The sequence below is a fragment of the Pelodiscus sinensis genome, chromosome 6, assembly GCF_052426305.1.
Source record: "Pelodiscus sinensis isolate ZL-2025 chromosome 6, ASM5242630v1, whole genome shotgun sequence".
Classification (NCBI taxonomy): Eukaryota; Metazoa; Chordata; order Testudines; family Trionychidae; genus Pelodiscus; species Pelodiscus sinensis.
The window spans coordinates 1,334,372-1,345,165 of record NC_143057.1 but is presented as its reverse complement, the minus strand read 5'-3'; the positions used below and the strand labels follow the sequence as shown (position 1 = coordinate 1,345,165).

The 10,794-nt window shown below is 54.9% G+C and overlaps 1 long non-coding RNA gene across 1 annotated transcript; it reads right to left on the bottom strand.

Moving 5' to 3' along the window:
• Positions 1-454: 454 nt before the first annotated feature.
• On the bottom strand, positions 455-9,786 carry LOC142829781 (uncharacterized). Its single transcript, XR_012904559.2, has 2 exons — positions 8,586-9,786; positions 455-4,815 (listed from the first exon to the last, which is right to left on the bottom strand). It is a non-coding gene; the product is annotated as an uncharacterized LOC142829781 (long non-coding RNA).
• Between the last annotated feature and the right edge of the window lie 1,008 nt (positions 9,787-10,794).

Genomic DNA, 10,794 nt, shown 5'->3' with positions numbered 1-10,794 from the left:
TTCTAGGGGGCCAAAGGCCATGTATCAAAGGACGAGGAGACGCCAACTTTGAGCAGCTGCGCACACCAGCAGCAGTGGCCCTCCAGTGCACTGCATGAGGCCGGGCTGCAGTGGGGACAGCATCCCACGGGTGAGCCCTGTGGAGCTCGGGCAGCAGGCTGATAGGGCTTGCTTAGTGGCAGAGCCCTGGCTCCCAGGGAGAAGGCCCATAGGAGTGTTCGTGGAGCCCTCCCCCCTCTCGTGCTCCAGGGTCACTGGGTGTCTGGTCTGGGGCGCCATTGTAGAGTTTGGTCTGCGAGGGAAGGAAGGAAAGGGGTGACTTTAACCAGAGTTCCAGGAGTTACTTAGGCACCTGGAAATTGTAGGGTTTTTTTTCCAGATGATAACTGGTCAGGAGCACTGTATCCAATCCCTAAATGCAAATGAAAAACAATATACAAACACCAACGCAAGCCACATTTTAAGTTTTAATCTGTAAATGTAGGACAATCAGGAGATGATACAGCAAACTATTCCTAATCCCAAAGCTGGAGGTGTCACCGTGGGAGCCTTAACACAGATCTCAGAAGCACAAGTTGGATGCTTTGTACGCTTGTCTTTAGTAGGGAGAAATAAAATCGGCTTACTTTCTCTAACAGACTCTGCCAGTCCCCACGCTGTTCTAGTCAACTGTGTTTTCATGCCACTAGAAATGAATTCCTTTGGCTTTGACATATGCTGTTAAGGTTCTGTCTCTTAAAAGCGGGAATTTACTTTTTAAATGATTTTGGCATTTATGTTTCCCCACCACAATCATGTGTAGGACTCTCTAACTCCATCATTGCTATTAGTCTCAGACTTGGGCCTTTGATTGTATTTTCATATCAAGTGTAAGTTATTTTACAGATATAACGGAATATATCATTTGGAAATAGACGACTTTTGTCTGCCCAATGCCTAAGGTTATATGTGTAAGCAGCAAGTAGCTAAAGGCAGTTTTATTACAAGCTGCAGCTGTTAGCTAAAGAGATGGCTTTCCCCCTTGAAACTGGCACTGCTGAGGTGAATACAAGCTAAGTTTACATTCTAGAAGGATAATATTTGAATGTACCACTTTAAATAATGCACAATGCCACACTATGGAAATAAAAGCAATAATGATAATGACTCCAGCCAGGACGGGCTTGGCATTTTAGAGCTCACTGCTGAAAGAATGAACGTTCAGCCTAAGAGAGAAATACAGTCTGGAAACGCACAGCCCAGTCCAAACGGGAGGAACCGTACCGAAATCCTTACCCTTGGAAAGAACAGAGTAACAGAGAGTGACGGGCGCAGGAGCTGGCAGCCTGGTGTGTTTCACCCGTTGCTATTAAATGGACACTCACAGGGATCGATGGGAAAACGAACCAAGAGTTCCCAGTTTTATTGTGGTTACTGCTCCAGTAGTGCTTGGAGCCCAGCCAGGACTAGGTCCCCTGGCCTGGGCCCGTGTACCGTTGGCCTCTCCCCCACGCACTGCTTTCCAGGCCGAAGGTGGCTGCTCCAGCACGGCTCGAGATTGCAGATTCCAGTCTGTGTCCTGCCTGCGGGGCAGATCCCGGATCTAGTTCAGGGGAGTTTCTAGCAGCGGGGATGCGGGACGGCCCAGCAAGAGGGTCGAAAAGGTCGGGGGGGGCACTTGCAGGCCTAGAAATAGACGCGGTTGTCATCCCCTGCTGGGTGCGAGTGCAGGCGAGGTGGGATTTAAAGAGCAATTGCACTAGATGGCGCTCATGCCCCAGATTTGTAACCCTGCGCTCAGCCCCGAATGCCTAGTAGCCCCAGCATCTGTGGTCCCGCTGCCCGTGGGGCACTGGGGCAGCTCCTTGCGCCAGGCGGGCGAGGGGCAGGGGCCTCTGGCTAGACGCAGGGCGGGCAGCCCAGCTGGCTGCCATTATTCATCTGAAGTCAGGTTTTTTCTGCCAAAAAATGGGGTTCACTGGAAAGCGATGCCGGGCTGGTGCCTGTGGGCAGCGACACCTGGCGCCCCTCTGATCCCTCCACTGGGAGGCGCTGCCTGAGGGGTGTGCTGGCTGCCTTCAGGATTAACCCCTGTCCCTACCCCAAACACCCTCCCGGAGCCTGCCTTACACACCTCTAGGATGGAGACTCCCCCCCTCCCTCGGGAACCCGGCCCAGCGCTTCCCACCCGCCTGGGGAAAGAGTTTCTCCTAATCTCCAACCTAGACCCCCCTCTGCAACTGGAGCCCATTGCTCCTCGTTCTGCCCCCCTGAGAACAGCCTCGCTCTGGACCCCCTGCTGGGAGCTGCGGGCTCTGCGAGTGTTTGGGGTATGGGAGGGCAGTCCGTTCGGAAGGGCCTGTTGCTGCCAAGCCCTGGAGGGGCACGAGCTCTGTGCAGGACGTGGCCTTACATGCTGACGTGGCGCTGGGCAGCATGGAAGCTCGTCTCTCCGGCCAGCAGAAGTGGGTCTAATAACACGCCGCCTCCCCTCTAATGTAAAACCCCGGGGGCTCGGGGCTGCCCTGGCTCCCTGGGGACTGGGCGTCGAGGGGCTCTCCCAATAGCGCCCCCTGCCTGGGGTGTGACTAGTGCCGCATGGCAGAAGATACTGCACCACCCTGCTCTGCAGGCATTGAAGTCAGTGGCAGCCGTGGGATAGTCATCAGCGGCGCAAGGCCCCGATAACGTGCACTGGCAAACCCAGGATTTCCCGACGGGAGTTAGGATCCAATTCTCAAAAGAAACCACCTGACTCAGGCTCCCATGTCTCATCTTCGCAAGTGACTCAGGCACCGAGCAGCTGGAGTGTGACCCAAAGTCCAGAGAGCTTCTGAGGTGTCTAGATCAGTGTGTCTTCAACTTTTTAAGACCAAAGAACACTAGACAATAATTTGTTTTTATGAGGAACACCATGAAGGGGGTGGGGAGGAAGCAGGGAAAAATTATTGAGCAAAAAAAGAAAAAAGATTGCCTGCCCCTTTAAGGGAGGCCATTTTTAACTCTGTTGTTCTCTGCGGCACACCTCTGACTGCCTCGCGGTACGCCGGTGTGCCACGGAACAGTTTAGGAAACACCGCTCTAGATGCTGAACTCTGTGGGAATTACCTTTCTGGGTGCTCTCGAAAGCATTATACCCAAGTCCCCTCTGAAAACGGCACACAGAGTGCAGCCAGGCATGCGAAATAAACAGACAACACCAGGAAGATATGGGCGCCCGGGTCTCAGCGCCTCTGGGTTACAGCAAGAGCAAGGAAATGCTTTCAAAAGTGATCTTGTTTGTTAGAACATAAGAACATAAGAACGGCCGTACGGGGTCAGACCAAAGGTCCATCCAGCCCAGTACCCTGTCTGCCGACAGTGGCCAATGCCAGGTGTCCCAGAGGGAGTGAACCAAACAGGTAAGGATCCAGTGATCTTTCTCCTGCCATCCATCTCCACCCTCTGACAAACAGAGGCTGGGGACACCATTCCTTACCCATACTGGCTAATGGCCATTTATGGACTTAACTGCCATGAATTTATCTAGTTCTCTTTTAAACCCTGTGATAGTCCTGGCCTTCACAGCCTCCTCAGGCAAGGAGTTCCACAGGTTGACTATGCACTGTGTGAAGAAGAACTTCCTTTTATTTGTTTTAAACCTGCTGCCCATTAGTTTCATTTGGTGGTCCCTCGTTCTTATATTATGGGAACAAGTAAATAACGTTTCCTTATTCACTTTCTCCGCACCACTCATGATTTTATAGACCTCTATCATATCCCCCCCGAGTCTCCTCTAGCTGAAAAGTCCCCGTCTCTTTAACCTCTCCTCATATGGGACCTGTTCCAAACCCCTAATCGTTTTAGTTGCCCTTCTCTGAACCTTTTCTAATGCCAGTATATCTTTTTTGAGATGAGGAGAGCACATCTGTGCACAATATTCATAGTCTCTTTTAATTTAGCGGGGATCCAGTGAGTTTTCCATAATGGCCAGGAGAGGGCAGTATGGTCTTGAGCAGTGTATACACCCAGCCATTGGCCGGCCATGCATGGTGGGCAGAATCCTATTTTTCGTTTGGAGAGAGCTCAGGGTTTTGCTTGTAAGCATTTTTTGGTTTTTATCAGTGTCAATCAGTTGTGGAAAACTATGCTGGTCAGAGAACTGTCATGGCAAGATGCAGAGATTCAGAAAGTTAAATCTTTGTAACTGTTAAATGCTGGCAACATCCTGTGTGCATTTGCACAAAGCAAGTATCCTTGGAGCAGAGTGCAAGATGTTTCCAAACAGGCAACGAGAAATGACGCCTGAAAATTCTGATCACTTCTTACTGGCCACTCAATTGGATCCGCCTTGCCACTGCAGCCGTCTCGCACGCACCTCAGACTCGCGCTAGCTGAGGAAAAGGAGAAAACACGACCCTGGAGGAGCCTTTAAAGAGTCATGTTATCACAGATGCAGTTGGTGGGAGTTTAACCTTTCTCTGGCATTGTTTAGCCGTCCGGCGCTCTCTGATTTTTATCATGCAAATGTTTCTAGGGAAGAACGTGCACACAGCCAAGTGTAACTTGCCCAATACACCTCTCTGTGGCACACATTGCAGCTGGCGGTCAGGCCCTGGCTTTCTCTGGGATCAGGCACCGCACTCGGGGGTGTTCTCATCAAAATGGTTAGAGGGGCACAGCCCGCTGGAATTCTAATTGGTGGGGAAAATAAAGTGACTAGAAAGCAGCCTCTGATACTACACCTGTCCCAGTCTCTCTCTGCAACCACATCCGCTGGGATTTGTTCTTTGCAATTTCTTCCTCTGCCCTGCTTGCTGCGTGACAGATCTGCCCAGATGATGAAAATTGATGATCCTAGGGGAGGAATGAAATTGACTGTACACAAAATGCTCTCAAGTGCCCAAAGGAACCTAGAAACCCATTTTTTCCCCTTTCATCTTTCAGTTACAGTGACCTTAGGTGCTATCGCTGCAGAAAATGGGTTAGAAACCAAGCAACCCCAACACATTTCAGATGTCTGACTTGTAAAATGAATGTGCCTCCCCAGGTAATGAAAACACCCTGTCTGCGTGTCAACGCCCCCAAGCTGTGAATAAGCGATCCCCGTCATTGTATTCATGCGTCTCTCCTTCACAGCTCCCCACTGCTTCAGTCAGGGTCCTTTGCAAGGGGCTTTCATGCTTAGCAGCTTGCAGGAGAATGGCGTGACGCTCTCCGCCTAATGCTGAACAGCATCTCGCTCTGTGTGGCTCCTTGCGCCACCGAGCTTCTGGCACCAACTTACTCAACTGCAACAAACCTTTCTGCAAACGGGGCAAAGTCTTTGTGCGGGTTTGAAATGAAGCACACACAGCGCGTGTACCCGGGGACGAATCCCAGCGCACGCGGGAGGAGGTCGGGCCGATACGCCAAGGCAATCGATTGCATTGCAAGGTCCAGACTCCAGAGCAAACAATACTGACAGCAACAGTAGTGATAGTCAGTGCCACGTGAACCACTGGGACAACTGGGCCTGCCCAGGAGCCCCGGCCAACTGGGGGAGCCCTGAAAAAATGGCAGCCCACTGCCTCCGCTCTCTGGGAGGAGCCCTGGGAAGGGGGAGTCCCACAGGGCAAGGCCCCAACCCCATTTCCCCAGCAGGGCCACCTGAGGGGAGATGGGGACCCCAACTGCTCTGGCTCAGGGCCCCACTAATCCCTGACGTGCCTCCGATGATAGTAATAAGTGAGCACAAACATGTCAGTGTCCATTCAAAGCGCCTGGCAGTCTGGCTTTGGCCCAGGTCTGCCTATCGACACCCCGCGTAGTACTGGGTGCAGCAAACCAACACGTTAACCAGGCTAGTCGCCAAGGCCTGGGGTCAGTCTGTGGCGGGGGTGGAGTGTCCTTGTTATCCACGACCATGCACTTTAGATGTTTGTTGGGAGATCACAGTCACAGGTTAGGGCTGGGGAGACCCCAGGAGGCACCGAGTCCAGCCCCTGCCCAAAGCAGGACCAGCCCAACTCAACCAGCCCAGCCAGGGCTGTGTCCAGCCGGGACTTAAACCCCTCTAGGGATGGAGAGTCCACCCCTCCCTGGGGAACCCAGCCCAGCGCTTCCCACCCTCCTAGGGAAATAGTTTTTCCTAATATCCAACCTGGACCTCTCCCACTGCAACTTGAGCCCATTGCTCCTTGTTCTGCATCTGTCACTACTGAGAACAGCCTCTCTCCATCCTCTTTGGAACCTCCCTTCAGGAAGTTGAAGGCTGCTATCAAATCCCCCCTCACTCTTCGCTTCTGCAGACTAAACAGACCCAAATCCCTCAGCCTCTCCTCATAGGTCATGTGCTCCAGCCCCCTCATCATTTTGGTTGCCCTCCGCTGGACCCTCTCCAATGCGTCCACATCCTTTCTGCAGTGGGGGGCCCAGAACTGGACACAATACTCCAGACGTGGCCTCACCAGTGCAGAATAAGGGGAATAATCACTTCTCTGGATCTGCTGACAATGCTCCTCCTAATGCACCCCCACTGCTGTGCCCCTCCTTTGCAGCTGCTCCAGATTTTAGATCTGTGTGGCCTAAAGGAAAATGCTCCTCATCTGTTGTCTATCAAATGAATAGGACTGAAGTGAAAGTTTGAAAGAGCGCTCTTCCGTATGGCTTTGATTTCTGGCCTTCTGCTGCAGCGTACACGTATGAAGTACCCGTCTTTCTGCATGAGCAACACGTGTTCCAAATGCAGCCTAGCCGTGTTGTTTGAGGGCAGCACTGATCCAGCGCACAAAGGGAATGAACGTTTCTTACACAGCAGATTTTCTGATCTGTTGCTTTTGAATCCACCCTGGTCTGGGGAGCGTTCACAATGAGCATGTTAAGGTCAAAGCCAATGCGTCGGGCCCGCCTAAGCACAGCTTTGTCGGACGCGCAATTTCTCCCTGTAACACAGAGGGGGTTTTGGGGTTGGCTTAGATTTGCCCCGAGAGGGGATTCCAGGGATACGCTAGAGACGGAGCAAATGGGGACTGGTTCCCAGAGACACAAACGTGTTTTTAAAGGGCTGTGTCTCCTAACAAGAGAAGGGGCAGGTATTGGCGTGGGACAATCCAGGGGTCTGGAGCTTTAACAAACTTTTCCTGAAACCCCCAGGACACGTACGCCCAGTACCACGGCAGTGGGGCAGGCAGACCCGCAGGGCCCACCCTCGCTAAGCCTCGCTGAAAACTCCAGGCTCTTGCGGTAACTCTGCCGAACGGACCTTTGGTTTGCCCTCTGGCGCAGCGCCGAGGCCAGTTTCCAATGGAAACGACTGCCTGTCCCGAGGGACACAGAGGTTAAAGCGTCGCAGCAGAGCACAAAGGAAGAGCAGCCGTCTCGGGGGACGCGTCCTTTCAAGTTGACACAAACGCGCCCGCTGACTGAGATGCACTCGGACAGGTCTGAAGGGTCACAACATGAATACTAAACGTCTCGAGTGCGGCTTGGGGCGCTCAGCGGCTGGCCCGCCGTCCTGTAGGGGGTGGTCATTGATCGGTGTTTTCAAACCGTTTCATTAACTCGACATTAGGTGGAATTTGAAACCCGACCAGCCCGAGATTAGAGGGAGCCGTGGGCTGCCGACGGACGGCATCCCTGGGCGAAGGCAAAGCAGCCACGCGCCGATTTCCATTGACTCCAGCAGCCCGGTGTCAGGAGCTAGCATTTAAATGTCACTGCCTAATGCCCGTTACTTCAGCCCAGCACACAATTCCCAGCCGGCCGCTTGCCTGAGCTGCCCCTGGGCTGTGCTCCCGGGACAGCGGAGTGCGCTGCTGTCGGGCTAGAGGCCGAGGGCCGCCCACCTGCCGGACCACCCGGGCCGGATGCTCGGGTTAGCACGGCTCTGGCTGCACCTCCCTTTCCCGGCATGGGGCAGCCCTCTCGGAGGCACGAGGCGAGCTGGCAATATGTCTGTGCAGCCTGTGGATTCTGTGGAACGCTGTCCGTCTGTCTGTCTGCGTCAGGCTGCCACCTGCCCGGCAGAGGCCCAGGCTTTCGCCGTCCGCAGGCTCTGAGCGCCTCCATGGCGGGGGGCCGCTGCCAACGGCTGGGGGCAGAGAACAACAGTCAAGGGGTGCTGGCCCTGAGAAGGGGGCCTGGACCCTGCCCCATGGAGCAGTCTGGCGGGGTGAGGTCCCCGTGCAACGGAGCCACGCGGGATCTAGTGCAGTACCATGGTGCCCTGGGCCTGGCTCGGACCCGGATTGGCGCCAGCGGCAGGTGCCCCCAGGAATGAACAGGGCAGGCGATCATGAAGTGACCCCGCCCTGCTGCCCACTCCCCGCTGCTGGCCTCAGAGCCCAGGGACAGGCAGGACCTAGGGGTCCGGCTGTGCCCATCCGGGCCAATAGCCATTGGTGGACCTGTCCGCCACAAATGTGCCTATTTTCTAAAACTTCTCCTGTATGTTTGGCCTTCCCAGCACCCCCTGCACAGGCTGGCTGTGCGCTGTGTGCAGGAATCCTGCCTGTTGGGCGCTTTAAACCTGCGGCCCCTGAATTCCATGGGGTGACCCTGGTTCTCGTGTGGCGCGAGGGAGTAAATAACGCTTCCTCCACGCCGGGCATGGCTTTATGGCCTTGGTCACAGCCCCCGGTACTCACCTGTTCCCAAGACGAGTCCCTGTCTTTTTAATCCCACGTGGCAGCCGCTCCAGGCCCCGGCTCGGTTCTGTTGCCCTCTGTACTTTTCCCAATGCGGATGTACCCTGTCTGAGGGAGGAGACAAGCACTGCCTGCAGGATTCCAGGGGTGGGCGTGCCACGGATTTGTAGAGCGGCACTGTGGCCTATTATCTAGCCCTCTCCTAATGGCTCCGAGCACTCGGCTTGCTTTTCCGCCTGCCGCTGCTCCCGGCGTGCGTGTTTCCAGAGAGCCGTCCCCAGTGACTCCGATGTCCCTGCCCTGAGTGGTAGCACTAAATGAGACCCATTGATTTGTCTGGAGCGTGGGGATTATGGTTTCCAATGGGCATTACTCCGAATGTCTCACTATTGAATTTCCTGGCTATTTTGTGGCCCAGTCACCCAGTTTTCGGAGATCCCGTGGGAGCGCTTCGCAGTGAGCTTTGAGCGCCGGTACTTTTAGATCGGGTAGCTTTGTCTCAGGTCATTTTGCATCATCTGCAAATGTTGCCACCTCACTGTTTACCCCTTTTTCCGGGTAATTTTCCTGTTTCATCATATTGCTACGCGTGGAACAGCGCGGTGCAGGTCCCTGGGAACGCCGCTGTTCACTCGCTGCACTCGGAACAGGGGCCATTCCTTCCTACCTTGTGTCCTGTCCTGAGCTGTGGTACCTCTCCTCCCACGCAGCTCGCTTTGCTCCGCAGCCTGTGGGGAAGGGCCGTGTCCGAGGCTTTCGGACAGCCCCGCTGCACTGTATCCACTGGGTCCCCGGGACCCTCCCACCCCACACCACGCCAGCAGGGTGGGGAGGCAAGAGTTCCCTTTCCACAGGCCAGGTTGACTCCTCCGCGGCCAATCGCGTTCATCTGCCGCGCCAGCGGTTCCGGTCTTTGTGCTACTTTCAACGAGTGGGCCTGGGTCGCAAGTTCAGCTGCCGGCCTGGCACGGCCACGATCCCCTCTGGAGCCTTTTTCAAACGCTGGGATCAGATTCGCCGTCCGCCAGGCACCTGGTGCACCGGCTGATTTAAGTTCCCCTGGTAAAGCTGTCTGGGGTGGCTTTACGCATCCACCCTGCTCAGGAATACTCATCTGTGCGGACAAGCAAAGGAAACCACGGTTCCACTGGGCGTGACGGGCAGAGTGCAAGAGCACACCCCTCGGGCAGTGATCCAGGGAGCCAAACCCCGGCACTGCTTCATGTTTGTTGCCCAAATGGCTACTCAGCCTCCTCTCTCCACAGAAACTGAAGCAAAACCTTACAGGGTGTGTGTGTGTGTGTGTGTGTGTGTGTAACACACACAGTCGAAGTAAAGGGCTTGTGCTTTCAGCTGTTGTCAATCGCACAGTGCCCTCGCGCTGAATTAGCCACATCTCCTGAGGTTCCCACTTGGCGGCTGTCAGATCAGAGGGTTGGGATTCGCTCAGCACTCGGGTTTGCTCTGTGGGTTCTAGCCGTCAGCCGACTTGGTGCTGCGGAGCGACAGGGAAGGTGAATCCGTTTCTCTAGGACAGCCGGGAAATGATCTCGCCAGAGACAGGCGGGAGCAGGGACTCGGCCCACCCTAACCTTCGTCCCGGGGGCGGCAGCAGCTGAGTCTCCGGACGGGGGAGTAAAGCTCAGGCTTTGCATGGGCCCGTCGGAAATGTGCAGAGCCGCCGGGGCAAGGCGCAATGGGTGCTAAGCCAGAAAGGGTCGGGGGCGGGGATGGAGAGAAATCGCATCTTTCCAAACACCCGTGCCACCAAGTGACTGCCTGTTAACGCTGTTCCTCACTCTGGCATGATGAATGCAGAAGTGGGGGCCCGCAGAAGCACCCCAAAACATGATCTCTCCGGGCTTTGGTAGAAAAACTCCCCCCAAAAGCCTAATACTTGGATTTGGGGGAATCCACTGCCACCATCAAGTGCTTTGGAACCCACAACCAGGGGTGGACACTTGAACCCAACCCCAGGGCACCCCAAGCTCTTTTCCCAAAAAAGCTTGGAAAAGAGAGAAAATCCAAGCTGCCATCTGTGGTTGCTGTCCCCTCGGCAGAAGCCTGCAGATCCCACAGACCGATTGTGCAGGACATTGAAAATCGGTGCCACAGCAAGTAAGCGATGGGCCCTGCTCCGTGGAGCCCGTCTCCGTGTGACTTAGTGCCCCGCGAGGCTGCTGCTGGCACATAAGGCCACCGCGTGTCC